The sequence below is a fragment of the Schistocerca nitens genome, chromosome 5, assembly GCF_023898315.1.
Source record: "Schistocerca nitens isolate TAMUIC-IGC-003100 chromosome 5, iqSchNite1.1, whole genome shotgun sequence".
Lineage (NCBI taxonomy): Eukaryota > Metazoa > Arthropoda > Insecta > Orthoptera > Acrididae > Schistocerca > Schistocerca nitens.
The window spans coordinates 557,536,244-557,551,428 of NC_064618.1; the positions used below are offsets into that span (position 1 = coordinate 557,536,244).

A 15,185-nucleotide genomic window follows, 5' to 3' on the forward strand; every position below is an offset into this window, starting at 1 on the left:
AGTATTTTATCCATGGTGGTTTCCATAAATGTCATTGAAGAAATAACCACAACCAGCCACACTTTTTGATTGAATGATGTATTTTACCAGTGAAATAAATCATGCATTCAAAAGGTGTTTCTGAGATAGTGGCATAGTATGTTGGACTCCCAACTTGTGACTGGGTACTTCTTTCACAACTGGTCATGTAGTTTGTTTTAATTTTGCTGTTAATCTCCTTGATCTCTTGGTTTAATGCATCTGAGAATGTCCTTCAGTGTTTACAGTATTGTCAGTGGGTTAAGTCCACAACTGGGATGCAACTGTCCTTCAGATTATGTCACAGCTCTCATTTTGACATTCTAGTCCCATTAGTTATACTTACTGGTTATTTATTAGTACTGCAATTACACTGGCAATTTTTTAATGAAAAAACTATATAAAAGGTGATTAAGATTTGCAGAAATGTGTTGTGTATATCATTAAAGGTGTCTGTGTTGTTGACTACTTTCAAAGACTGCCCTTCAAGATTGACATCAAAGGTCTGAATTAAAAGTGAGTCCATCTCTTTCTTGTGTGTTTACTGCTTTGGGATTTGATTCTGTTTTGACTTCTTTTTATGTAAATACACACATCAAAATAAGTTAAGCATATAATTGGTTCTCATATTTTGAAATGAGATAGATGTCCTGTATTCTATTTTTTGATAATACAGAATACTGCGCAAATAAAAACTGCACTATATTTTCTCTTTGAACCAATTATGAAATGAAAAAGGAACATTATTTGAAAAAATGAAAAAGTTGCAATGTCTCGCAATGTGAAAAAACATAAAATGGTGTGTTCAGTGTACTGTTCAATAGTGTGTTGGTCCTCCACAAACCTTCTGTCACTCTCAAATGCGACAGGGCATGCTCAGTACCAGTTCATTGTAGGTGGCTTCAGACATATGGTCACACTCTTTAGTGGCAGCATTCCCGAGAGCTTCAATTGTTAATGGACGATGTTGACAACTGGAAATTGCTCTTTTGATCAAGCTCCCTGCATGCTCTATGCAATTCATATCCGGTGAACATGCTGGACACTCCATCCTTGAGATCCCACATCGTGCCAGATACTGACACACAACAAACACAATGAGATCAGGCATTATCATCCTGTAGAGGGAATCTTTCCCCAACAGTCTGTGCAAAACCACTACGTGCCAGAGAATGTTGTTTTCGTACACTGCAGCAGTCTTGTTGCCTTCAATTGGAAAGAATTGTGTGCAGCAGCCATACATGATACCTGTCCAGAATAAGATTCAGCCAGCAGATTGTTGGTGATGTTCCACAGTTGAGGGATGATTGCGTTTCCCAGTTCACCCTATGTGCAAACAGAGTTGTTGCTGGGGTGCAAGCCTATTCGCACTTAGTGTGTGAACAGTGTTTTGATCCATTGATCTCATGTCCAATTTTCATGTACTGTAGTCCATCTTAAACGAGCACCCCTCTGATGTGGGTGATGTGATGGAGTCAAGAGAGGTCTTCAGGTGTACAATCATCCATCACGAAGTTTGTTGTGCAGACTTTGGGTACTTACGATAACCACTGGGGCTTCACGAGCTCGTGTTACAGAGTAGTTGTAGTCTTTGTAGGTTGTCTCCCTGGAGACATTATTACATACTGGTTCTGAACAGTTGTAATTTTGCGTGAATGGGCTTCGCGGGGTCAATCCGCTATTGAAGGCATTTTGTGAAGCTTTTTCCTCAGTCTGGAGACAACACTTTAATTAATGCGAACAATATTTGCAACGTCAACTTGTCTCATGTTTTGTCCCATCAGTGTGATTATTTTGATATGGTCTGCCATAGCGAGCCTGTCCCGAGGCACTGTGCTGCACTGCAAGGCACATAGACACCTGTGCATTCACAAGAACTCAGCTTTGGTGTACTGCATTTGTTTACAAGCCATGATTGCATGGCCCCTGAGGCAGAGAGGCAACGTTGAACAAGTTTGCATTATGTACACAATCATAAACCCCCCCTGCGGGTCCGGGGTAAGAATAGGCCCGAGGTATTCCTGCCTGTCGTAAGAGGCGACTAAAAGGAGTTTCAACTGTTTCGGCCCTCCATGTGATGGTCCCCCTTGGGGTTTGACCTCCATTTTTCAAAATTCTACAGAAGTACGAGCCTTTTGGGGAAGGACGCCTTACGTGGTGTACCACTGGTCCTCAGTGCACTAAGACCTTGGCACTCAGCATTGTACCGGCATTGTAACCATACCCACTATTCCTCAAATTGGGCCTAAACGCCTGATGGGTTGTACAAGTTACGTCCATAGTGCGTCCCCATCTGCACCTACGATCATGATGGACTTTCCATGGCACCAGAAATCCAGCACGGTAGCCAGCCCGTTGTGGTGGGGTCGTCATGTACCCTCTGTGTTGTAGCCCCCTGACAACACAGGGATCATACTGCCGATACCTGAGCTGCACCCTCCCCACGTCGGCCAAGGAGTAGATGCCCATCTCCTTGGGGCATCAGGACTCCCGGCAACGGTCATCCTGCCAGATGGCCCTTGCTGAGGCTGGGTGGCGCCCGTGGGGAGAGCCCCTGGTCGGAGTGGGTGGTATCGGGGCGGACGTTTCGCAGATGAAACGTCAACACGTATCAGGTCGCTCTGCGGCAGAGTCTTTCAAAAGGAAAGGTACTGTTTCTAGTTCTGGTTCTCCTGCCCTTTCCCCCTTGGCCACTCCCTGGGAGGAGGGACAGGCCCGCCGGCTTGGGGCGAAGTACTTCCCCCGCTATTTGGTCTGTTCTCGAACCGATGGGGGGACGTTCGCCACCTCCAAGCCCATGTTCTTTGTTCAGCACATTGAGGACATCTTCGGGGAAATCGAGGCTCTCAGTAAGATGCGTTCGGGGTCCGTTCTTATAAAGACCACCTCCGGCACACAGTCGGCGGCGCTCCAGGCGTGAGACCGCCTAGGGGACATCACAGTGTCCATTGTCCCGCATCTGGCACTAAATAGGACGCAGGTGGTTATTTTTCATCGGGACCTACTGCTGCAATCTGATGAGGAGCTCAGGGCCAACCTGGAGCGCCGAGGCGTGCATTTCATCCGGCGAGTCCAGCGCGGCCCCAAAGACCGTCGCATCGACACCGGGGCCTTTATCCTCGCCTTCGAGGGGGACGTTCTCCCGGAGAAGGTAAAGGTGATGTGCTACCGGTGCGACGTGCGACCTTATGTCCCGCCTCCTATGCGCTGTTTTCGGTGTTTGCGCTTTGGGCACATGTCGTCACGGTGTGAGGCTGAGCCCCTTTGTGGCGATTGTGGGCGTCCTCTTCGTGAGGAACATACATGCACCCCACCACCTCGGTGCGTTAATTGTCCTGGCATCCACTCGCCTAGATCCTCAGACTGCCCCGCATATCAGAAGGAGAAGGAGATGCAAGAACTCAAAACTTTGGATCGGCTCTCTTATTCTGAGGCCAGGAAGAAGTATGACCGCCTCCATCCCGTGCCGTTGACCACTTCGTTTGCCTCAGTTGTGTCCACTCCTTCCGCGGTATCCTCACCCCTATCCTGTCCCCCCTCCGCCTCCTCCCCCCATCCGGGGTCTCTGCCTCCGCCTCCCAAATCCCTCCCTTCCAAATCCTCCTCCCCCGTGGCCCCTGCCCCCTCTGCCCCAGGGGCCACCCTTCCTCCTCCTCCTCCCCCCCCCCCCCCCCCGCCGCCTGAGAAGCGATCCTCTTCTCAGGCGTCCATCGGGGAAACGTTCCGGACCCCAGCTTCCGAGGTCCGGCGTTCCAAAACGGACCCCGTGCGTGAGGACCTTCTTCGGATCCAGCCCACCATCCCTGTGCCTCCTCGGACTTCCAAGAAGGCCTCCAAGAAGAAGTCTCTACCGCCCTCTCCACCCCGGCGCGTTTCGTCTGACGCTCCATCCGTGAGTCGCTGCTCCCGGCCGTCCTCAGTTTCGCTGGGACGCTCTGCTGCCAGGCGCTCAGCTGGCCTCTCGTCGGCAAATGATGCTGCCCCTCCTACACAACCAGGGACAGCGGCCGCAGCTGGCGACGACTCGATGGAACAGGATCCGCCTCCCGCTGGTTGTAGCGTTGTTCCCTCGAAACCTGGCCCTCCGCGGCCGTCGAGGTGACCAGCTCTTCCCCCGTCTCGTTCCCCCTCATTTTTTACTAGCGATGGCCTTGTTACATTGGAACATAAGAGGTATTCGATCTAATCGGGAGGAATTACAACTGCTCCTCCGCCTGCACTGTCCGCTCGTCCTTGGTCTCCAGGAAACCAAGTTGCGCCCGACTGACCGTATTGCCTTTACCCACTATACCTCGGAGCGGTATGACCTCACCCCTGTGGACGGTATCCCAGCTCATGGTGGGGTCATGTTGCTCGTTCGGGACGATGTCTATTACCATCCCATCCCATTGACCACCCCACTCCAAGCAATAGCTGTCCGTATTACTCTTTCTGCTTTTACTTTTTCAGTTTGTACCATCTACACTCCATCGTCCTCTGCTGTTAGTCGGGCTGACATGATGCACCTGATCGTTCAGCTTCCCCCGCCGTTTTTATTGTTTGGCGACTTCAATGCCCATCATCCCCTTTGGGGCTCTCCTGCATCCTGTCAAAGAGGCTCACTCTTGGCGGATGTCTTCAACCATCTCAATCTTGTCTGCCTCAATACTGGCGCCCCGACTTTCCTCTCGGACTCTACTCATACCTACTCCCACTTGGACCTCTCGATCTGTTCTACCACTCTTGCCCGTCGGTTCGAGTGGTATGTCCTTTCTGACACCTATTCGAGCGACCACTTCCCCTGTGTCGTTTGTCTCCTACACCACACCCCATTCCCACGTCCTTCGAGCTGGAACATACCGAAAGCTGACTGGGGACTTTACTCCTCCCTGGTGACCTTTCCGGACCACGATTTTCTCAGTTGTGACAGTCAGGTCGAATACCTCACGGCTGTTATCATCAATGCTGCCGAACGTTCCATTCCTCGTACTACCTCTTCTTCACGTCGCATTTCCGTCCCCTGGTGGAACGAGGCTTGTAGAGACGCTATCCGTGCTCGACGACGTGCTTTACGCACCTTTCACCGCCATCCTACGTTGGCGAATTGTATTGGATACAAACGACTCCGAGCGCAATGCCGTAGAGTCATCAAAGACAGCAAAAAACCTTGTTGGGCCTCTTTCACCAGCTCCTTTAACAGTTTTACTCCCTCTTCTGTCGTATGGGGTGGCCTGCGCCGGCTGTCGGGCATTAAGGCCCACTCCTCGGTACCTGGCCTGACCTCAGGTAATGAGGTCCTCGTTGATCCTGTGGCTGTCTCCAACGCCTTCGGCCGGTTTTTCGCGGAGGTTTCAAGCTCCGCCCATTACCATCCTGCCTTCCTTCCCAGGAAAGAGGCAGAAGATGCTTGGCGACCTTCCTTCCACTCGCTGAATCTGGAAACTTATAATGCCCCCTTTACTACGCGGGAACTCGAACGTGCGCTTGCACTGTCCCGGTCCTCTGCTCCGGGGCCCGATGCCATTCACGTTCAGATGCTGGCACACCTTTCTCCGGCGGGCAAAAGCTTCCTTCTTCGTACCTACAATCGCGTCTGGACCGAAGGTCAGGTCCCCATGCATTGACGTGACGCCGTCGTTGTTCCTGTACCCAAACCCGGGAAGGATAGACACCTTCCTTCTAGTTACCGCCCCATTCCTCTTACAAGCTGTGTCTGTAAGGTGATGGAGTGCATGGTTCATGCTCGGTTAGTTTGGATTCTTGAATCTCGATGGCTACTTACCAATGTCCAATGCGGCTTTCGTCGCCGCCGCTCCGCTGTTGACCACGTTGTGACCTTGTTGACATTCATCATGAACAACTTTTTGCAAAGGCGCCAGACGGTAGCCGTGTTCTTCGATTTGGAGAAGGCTTATGATACCTGTTGGAGAGGAGGTATCCTATGCACTATGCACAGGTGGGGCCTACGCGGTCGCCTGCCCCTTTTTATTGATTCCTTTTTAACGGATCGAAAGTTTAGGGTACGTGTGGGTTCCGTATTGTCAGACGTCTTCCTCCAGGAGAACGGAGTGCCTCAGGGCTCCGTCTTGAGCGTAGCCCTTTTTGCCATTGCGATCAATCCAATTATGGATTGCATTCCACCTAATGTCTCAGGCTCTCTCTTTGTCGATGACTTCGCGATCTACTGCAGTGCCCAGAGAACATGCCTCCTGGAGCGCTGCCTACAGCGTTGTCTCGACAGCCTGTACTCATGGAGCGTGGCAAATGGCTTCCGGTTCTCTGAAGAGAAGATGGTTTGTATCAACTTTTGGTGATATAAAGCGTTCCTTCCGCCATCCTTACATCTCGGTCCCGTTGTTCTCCCATTCGTGGAAACAACTAAGTTTCTAGGGCTCACGTTGGACAGGAAACTGTGTTGGTCTCCGCATGTCTCTTATTTGGCGGCCCGTTGTACACGCTCCCTTAATGTCCTCAGAGTTCTTAGTGGTTCATCTTGGGGAGCGGATCGCACTGTCCTGCTTCGCTTGTATCGGTCCACAGTCCGATCGAAGCTGGATTATGGGAGCTTCGTCTACTCGTCTGCTCGGCCATCCCTCTTACGCCGTCTCAACTCCATCCACCATCGGGGGTTACGTCTTGCGACCGGAGCCTTCTACACTAGTCCTGTCGAGAGTCTTTATGCTGAAGCTGCCGAATTACCATTGACCTACCGGCGCGACGTACTGCTGTGTCGGTATGCCTGCCGGCTGTTGTCTATGCCCGCCCACCCCTCTTACCAGTCCTTCTTCGCCGATTCTCTCGACCGTCAGTACGGGTTGTATGTGTCTGCCCCGCTGCCCCCCAGAGTCCTCTTCCGTCGCCTGCTTCGACAAATGGATTTTGCCCTCCCTACCACCTTCAGAGAGGGTGAGAGCCCGACACCACCTTGGCTCCAGGCTCCGGTACATATTTATCTCGACCTCAGCTCACTCCCGAAGGAGGGTACTCCGGCTGCAGTGTATTGCTCACGGTTTGTCGAACTTTGTGCTCGACTTGCCAGTCACATCTTTATTTACACTGATGGCTCCAAAACTGACGATGGTGTCGGCTGTGCCTTTGTCGTCGGGGCCGCCACCTTTAAATACCGGCTCCTCGACCAATGTTCGAGCTTTACAGCCGAGCTTTTTGCTCTCCATCAGGCCGTTCAGTATGCCCGCCGCCACCGCCATTCATCGTATGTACTCTGCTCTGACTCACTCAGTGCTCTTCAGAGCCTTGGAGCTCCCTATCCGGTCCATCCCTTGATTCAACGGATACAGCAGTCCCTCCATTCTTTCTCTGATAATGGTTCTCCTGTCAGCTTTCTGTGGGTTCCCGGACATGTAGGAGTGCCTGGGAATGAGGCTGCGGATGCTGCAGCCAAGGCTGCAGTCCTCCTGCCTCGGCCAGCCTCCCATTGTGTCCCGTCATCTGACGTTCGTGGGGTGTTTGGAAGAGGCTTGTGTCGTTGTGGTGGGATGCTTGGTCATCCCTCCAAGGAAACAAGCTCTGGGCAGTAAAACCGCTCCCAACTGCTTGGACAACCTCCTCCCGACCATCTCGACGAGAGGAGGTCCTTCAGACCAGGTTGCGGATTGGGCATTTCCGGTTTAGCCACCGCTACCTGCTCTCCGGTGACCCAGCCCCGCAGTGCCCTTGTGGTCAGGCATTAACAGTGCGCCATGTTTTATTGTCGTGTCCCCGCTTTAGTCAATCTCTTGTTGTCCTGTCCCTGCCATCTACGTTACCGGATATTTTAGCTGATGACGCTCGAGCAGCTGCTCGTGTTCTGCGTTTTATAACTTTGACTGGCTTGTCCAACGACATCTAACCTTTTTACTTATTTTATCTGCATCTTTGTCAGGTCTTTCTGGTGTCCCCCCCTCCCCTTGAGTTTTACTAGATTCCATGTGCTCTAACAACAGTGACTGGGCGCTAATGACCTCAGTAGTTGAGTGCCCTTAAACCCCACCAAAAAAAAAACCACCTTCCTACCCCCTTACGGGTCCAGGGATTAGAATAGGCCCGAGGTATTCCTGCTTGTCGTAAGAGGCAACTAAAGGGAGTCTCAGATGTTTCAGCCTTTATGTGATGGTCTCCTGTAGGGTTTGACCTCCATTTTTAAAAAGTTTTCCCGAAGAGCGAGCCAATTGGGTAAGGGCGCCTTACATGATGCATTGTGTCCATTGTGCCTTGAGATCTTTGTCCCACTTTCTCGTCGTCACACTGCAGTCCAGCTCATTCTCCATCTCTTGGGCGAGGACACCTTCCTGGGTGTGTTTTCCACCATGCACTATGCAGTGTTGCTTTTTGTGCCGACGATGACCATGGACTTCTTTGCACCTCATATCCAGCATGGTAGCCAGTCCGTTGTGGTGGGGCCGCCATCTACCCTGTTGGTTGTAGCCCCCTGACAACACAGGGATCGCTCTGCTGAAGCCTGCGCTGTTAAATCCCCACATATGCCATGGAGTAATGCCCATATCCCTGAGACATCGGGACTCCTGGCAATGGCCATCCTGCCAGGTGGCCCTTGCTGAGGCTGGGTGGCACCTTTGGGGAAGGCCCCTGGTCGGAGTGGATTGCATCAAGGCAGATGACGTGCGTTGAAGCATACCACGTCATCACTTGCTGGTGATCAAACACCAGCAGTCTCTAATCGTTCAAAGTCTCAGTACAATCCAAGAAAGTATGATCCTACATCATTCCCCTCCTTGGCCACACCGTAGGAGGAACGCCAGGCTAAGGATGGCAGTGAACCTTATTCAACCTGGTAGATCATATGTATGACAACTGATGGGGTCTCCTTTGTTTTGATGAAGCCACAGTTTTTTGTAGAGCATTTAGAGGACAAGTAGATGGCTTGTCCAAAATGAGATCTGGGTCAGTCTTGATGAAAACAGCATCCTCTGCCCAGTCAAGGGCTTTACTCACTTGTAACAAGTTGGGGGATGTTCCTGTTACCATCACGCCACATAAGAGCTTAAGTATGGTCCAGGGTATTATATTTCACACGGACCTTCTTTTGCAGTTTGACGACGAGCTGCATGCCAATTTAGAACACCGAGGTTTCATTTCATGTGGCACATCCACCGGGGTCCGAGGATAATCAGTTTGCCACCGGTGCCTTCATCTTGGTCTTTGAGGGTGACACCTTACCCGAGAAGGTCAAGGTGACAGCCTACCACTGTGATTTTGAGCCATACATCCCTCCCCCAATGTGGTGCTTTAAGTTCGGCCACGTGTCTTCCTGCTGTACTTTCAGCATCACATGTCAAGATTGTGGATGTCTATCACATTCCAGTAATCCATGTGCCCCGCCTCCCATCTGTGACATCTGCAGAGAGCATCATTCACCTTGCTCGCCAGACTGCAGGATTTTACAGAAAGAGAGGAAAATCATAATAAAAGACCCTGGACCTACACTGAGGCTAAGAGAAAATGAGCGACTACATCCTGTGGCTATGACCTCCCCATATGCAGCTGCTAGGAGAGCAGTTGTAGCCCCATCAGTTCCGAGAATTCCAGTTGGCTCTCAGAGCCAGAGGGCTACACCTGCTCCCTTGATGGTGGGGGGCACTACCACTGGTTGCTCCCGCACCACCTACCTCAGAAGAACTGCCCCCCCCCCCCCCCCCCACCAACCATCGAGAACCCTGGTCCCCACTTCTCGGCTGAAGAAGATGAGTCTTCTTCGGCTCCTCTTGCCAGGAAGGGGTCCCTTGGGTTACTCCCATCCCTGCTAGTGGGAAAGTTGACACCTGCCAGTGGCTGAAGAGACCAAAAGTAGCTGGTTGTAGGGCTTCACAATTATCCTCAGTCCTGGAGAGTGAATCAGTGAAGCCCTCTCAGCCAGAGAAACCCAAGGAGCAGCGAGAAAAATCCAAAAAGAAGATCTCTAAGAACAAGGAAATTGCGGCGCTACCCACACCGCAACTACCTACAAGTTGTGCGTCTGGGGATAAGGTGGAGATTCTGGCATCCACTGAGGACCTAGATCTTGCCAGACCCTCAGACACATTGGATATAGACTGCTCAGACAATAAGTTGGTGGCAGCAGGTGACCCTGAGGTGTAAACTGCCTCATTGAATGTTCCATGCCTTCCCAGTCTCACGATGTCATCCTCCAGTGGAATTGCGGCAGTTTTTTCCACCAGCTGGCTGAGCTACAGCAACTGTTAAGCTTTATACCTGCTCTCTGCATTGCCCTCCAGGAAACATGGTTCCCGGCAATGCGGACCCCTGCCCTCCATGGCTTAAGAGATATTACAGGACCTGTAGCGACTATAATAGAGTGTCAGATGAAGATTGTGTTTATGTCCTAAACGGAGTCTGCAGTGAAACTGTGCCCCTTCAAACCCCTCTTGAAGCTGTGGCTGTCAGAATAGGGAAGACACAGGAAATAACTGTCTGCAATGTGTATCTTCCTCCAGATGGTGCAGTACCCCTGAATGTATTAGCTGTGCTGGTTGATGAACTCCGTAAACCTTTCCTAGTTTTGGGAGATTTTAACGCCCATAACCCCATCTGGGATGGCACCATGCTTACTAGCCGAGGCAGAGATGTCGAAACTTTTACTGTCTCAGTTCGACCTCTGCCTCTTAAATACTTGTGCTGCCACGCATTTTATTGTGGCTCATTCTAGTTACCCGGCCATTGATTTTATCAATCTGCAGCCCAGGACTTCTCCCATCTATCCACTGGAGAGCACATGATGACTTTTGCGTTCGCCAACTTATCACACAACAGAAGGAGAAACTTCCTGGCAGATTAAAACTGTGTGCCGGACTGAGACTCAAACTCGGGACCTTTGCCTTTTGTGGGCAAGTGCTGTACCAACTGAGCTACCCGAGCACGACTCACGCCCCATCCTCACAGCTTTACTTCTGCCAGTACTTCGTCTCCTATCTACCAAACTTTACAGAAGCTCTCCTGCAAACCTTCCTCATTGCTATAGATGGGCTTGTGGCGTCCTTCAGTCCCTTGGTCATCCCTGCTCTGTATGTGGATGATTTCTGCATTTGGGTTAATTCCTCTTCGATGGCCTCTACATAGCGGCAGCTCCAGGAAGCTATACGGCGTGCCTCTGTATGGACCACCTCACACAGGTTTCAGTTCTCTCCTTTAAAATTGCGGGTGGTCCACTTCTGTCGCCATACTACAGTCCATCCCGGTCTGGAGCTCTACTTCGATGCACAATGATTACCTGTGGTCCCACAGTTTCGTTTCCTGTGTAATCTTTTCGACAACAAACTTACTTGGCTGCCTCATATCAGACTTCTGAAGGCAGGATGTTTCCGTAAACTCAATGTCCTTTGCTTTTTTGACCACTCCTCTTGGTGTGCGGACCGCTCCACCCTTCTCCGTCTTTATCAGGCTGCTCCTTCCACACTGCGCCTCCTGGATCCGGTCCACCATTGTGGTATCTGTTTGGCCGCTGGTGCCTTCCCTACTAGTCCTGTTCATAGTCTCCTGGTTGAAGCTGGGATATCCCCCCCCACCCCCACCCCCGCTTTCTGTTCAGCGGTCCCAGCTTCTGGTTTCTTATGCAATTGCTGTCCATTCCTCTCCCATTCATTCTTCCTATTCTATCCTGTTCCCAGACCAACGACGTCGCCCACCCGGTTGGGCTCTGCCTTGCGCGTCTCTTCGCCGTGATTTTCAGCTTCGTTCTTTGTCCTGTCTCCCACGCCCTCCCCCTCTCCCGCCCCCCCTCCCCCTGTTAGTTTCCCGGATTCGGATGGATCTCCGGCAAGGTCCAAAAGATTCCATTGCCCCCAATGCCGTTCTGTTGTTTTTTTCTGCCAATTTTTATGGGAGCTTCGGGATGCTGTTGTTCCTTACACCGATGGCTCTAATTCTGCTGATCATGTGGGATATGCCTTGACGTCCTCTGTTGGCATGGGAAAATCATCTCCTGCCAAGTACATGTGGGGTGTTTACTGCGGAATTGATGGCAGTTTCCCAGGCCTTTGCCTTTATTATGCAGTCCCAACTCAACCGCGTTTTGTTATGTATGGACTCAATGAGTGGCCTTCAGGCTATTGACCAATGTTTTTCCCGCCATCCCTTGGTCTCAGCCATCCATAACAGTCTCGCTGATTGTCACCATGCTGCTTGTTCTGTTGACTTCCTTTGGGTCCCTGGCCATGTGGGTATCCCCGGTAATGAGCTTGCTGATCGTTTGGCTGGGGGAGCAGTCACTTACCCCCCCCCCCCCCTCCCCTTCTCTGTAACCCCTCCTGCGGTGGATTTACCTTCACATCAAATCGCACTTCGCACAATCAAGAGCCAACTCTTGGGAGGCTACCTCCCTGTCTAATAAATTCCATGTGATTAAGGTGACACCTGTCCTGTGGTGTTCTTCGTTCCGCCTCCCCTGAAAGGACTTGACCACCCTTTGTCGTCTCTGCATCGGTCATACCAGGCTGGCCCATGGCTTTCTTTTGTGTAATGAGCCACCCCCACTTTGTGGTTGTGGAGCCTTCCAGTCAGTAGCCCACATTTCGGTGGAGTGCCCCCTTCTTTTGGCTGTGCGTACTAAGTACAGTCTTCCCCACACTTTAATATTGGCAGACGATTCCCAGATGGTTGAACTCCTCCGTGAAAGTGGTTTTTATTCTCACTCTGGAGTAGGGGCAGGGTGGTGAGAGTTGGGGTGTCTCCCACTGTAAGCTGTGTTTGAAGATTCCTGACTCCCCTCCCTGGCCAAGATCCTCTTTCCTTTCCCTTTTACTCTGTTTTTATCACTTTTTAGATTTGGTTAGTCTCCATTTACAACACGCACTTTTACATTCTAGTGGTTAAACGCTTTTGAATAGCAGGTGGTCTTGCTTGCACTGCATCAGAGGTGAGATATTTCCTGCCTCTAGCATAACCTTAGGATTGCTCACTTGCTGACTTCCCTCATTTTGTTTTCACCATTGACAACACGACTGCACTTTTATGTTTTTTAGCTTTTTACCTTTTATCTTTTTGACTTTTCCGAGGTTTCTATCCGTCTGAATGGACCACATTTGAAACAAGGGACTGATGACCTTGCTGTTTGGTCTCTTCAACCCCAATCAACCAACCAACCAATTCTTGATTTTTATGGAAGAGCTTTCCGCCCTCTATCTGGCTACCCAGTGCATCCGATGACACAGGCTCTTCAATTTTGTATTATGTTCCAATTATTCTCTTAATGCCCTCCAGGGCCTCTGTACTCTATACACGTACTAATCCTTAGTACAGTGAATCCAAGAATGTCTCCACTCACTCGTCAATGATGGAGCCAACATGATATTCGGATGGATGGATGGATAAATGACTTAGTTGACAACATCGGTAGCTCCGTGAGGCTATTTGCAGATGACACGGTTGTCTACAAGAAAGTAGCAACATCAGAAGACTCGTACGTACTCCAGGAAGACCTGCAGAGGATTAATGAATGGTGCGACAGCTGGCAGCTTTCCCTAAACGTAGATAAATGTAATATAATGCGCACACATAGGGGCAGAAATCCATTCCAGTACGATTATGCCATAGGTGGTAAATCATTGGAAGTGGTAACGACCGTAAAATACTTAGGAGTTACTATCCGGAGCGATCTGAAGTGGAATGATCACATAAAACAAATAGTGGGAAAAGCAGGCGCCAGGTTGAGATTCATAGGAAGAATTCTAAGAAAATGTGACTCATCGACGAAAGAAGTAGCTTACAAAACGCTTGTTCGTCCGATTCTTGAGTATTGCTCATCAGTATGGGACCCTTACCAGGTTGGATTAATAGAAGAGATAGACATGATCCAGCGAAAAGCAGCGCGATTCGTCATGGGGACATTTAGTCAGCGCGAGCGCGTTACGGAGATGCTGAACAAGCTCCAGTGGCGGACACTTCAAGAAAGGCGTTACGCAATACGGAGAGGTTTATTATCGAAATTACGAGAGAGCATATTCCGGGAAGAGATGGGCAACATATTACTACCACCCACATATATCTCGCGTAATGATCACAACGAAAAGATCCGAGAAATTAGAGCAAATACAGAGACTTACAAGCAGTCGTTCTTCCCACGCACAATTCGTGAATGGAACAGGGAAGGGGGGATCAGATAGTGGTACAATAAGTACCCTCCGCCACACACCGTAAGGTGGCTCGCGGAGTATAGATGTAGATGTAGATGTAGATGTAGATCATGTTGGAGTGTCAGGGAATGAAGCTGCCGAAGCTGTTGCCAAGGCTTCAGTCAGACCACCTAGACCTTTCAGCTGTTCTGTCCCTCCACATGATCTCTGTGTTGCCGCATGTAGAACCATTGTCATTCAGGCGTGAACACTGGTCTTCTCTATATGGGAACAAACTCCTGGAAATTAAACACCTCCCAACGGCTTGGGTGATTCCCTCTTGGCCTGACGAGATACATTTAGCTTGTCTGCGTATTTGGCACTGTCATTTCAATCATCGTCATTTGTTAAGTGGAGACTCCACACCACTCTGTGTTTACTGCAACCAACCAATAAGTGTGCCATTTTCTGACCAGTGCTGATTTTATAACCGTTTGCATTTTAATGTATGTATGCCATCTGAATTATCAGATACTACAGCAGATACAATATAAGCTGTAGATCAAATTTTAATTTTTATTCATCATCGTAATATGGCGAAGGAAATTTGACTTTCAACCGTTTGAGCAATCTTCCCAGAGGGAATGTGATAGTTTTTAACTGTCCCTCTGTTCTGTTGATTAGGCTCTTGAGTATTATAGACTTCAAATTCATCCGGTAATTGAATTTTTTAAGTGAAAACACAGGTGCTGAATTTTTAAAGTGTAGACATGGGTGCCTATCCCTCGGCTGTTTTGCATCCTAAAGCAACAAAAAACAACAAACTGACGGATGCCTCCATTTGTTGTTAATTGCAGGACAGTGACCATATTCATTGTCGTGAGGCTTGCTGCACTGCTTTACCTCTCTCAGTATCCCCTCCTGGGAAAATAGATATTAATGACGTGCTTGTGCAGAGAGATAGAGAGAAAGTGAGTGTGTGTGTGTGTGTGTGTGTGTGTGTGTGTGTGTGTGTGTGTGTGTGTGTGTGTGTGTGTGTAGAGGTACTACCCAACTTAAAAACATATGGCTTGTAATAGCTATACTTGTTAACCTGCAAAGGATGTAAATACTGATGTAATGTTG

The 15,185-nt window shown here is 49.9% G+C and overlaps 1 protein-coding gene across 1 annotated transcript in view; it reads left to right on the forward strand.

Annotated features, from left to right (window-relative positions):
* LOC126259677 (anaphase-promoting complex subunit 5) overlaps window positions 1-15,185 on the forward strand; it is a 150,916-nt gene that overhangs the window by 25,514 nt on the left and 110,217 nt on the right. The window lies entirely within an intron of this gene.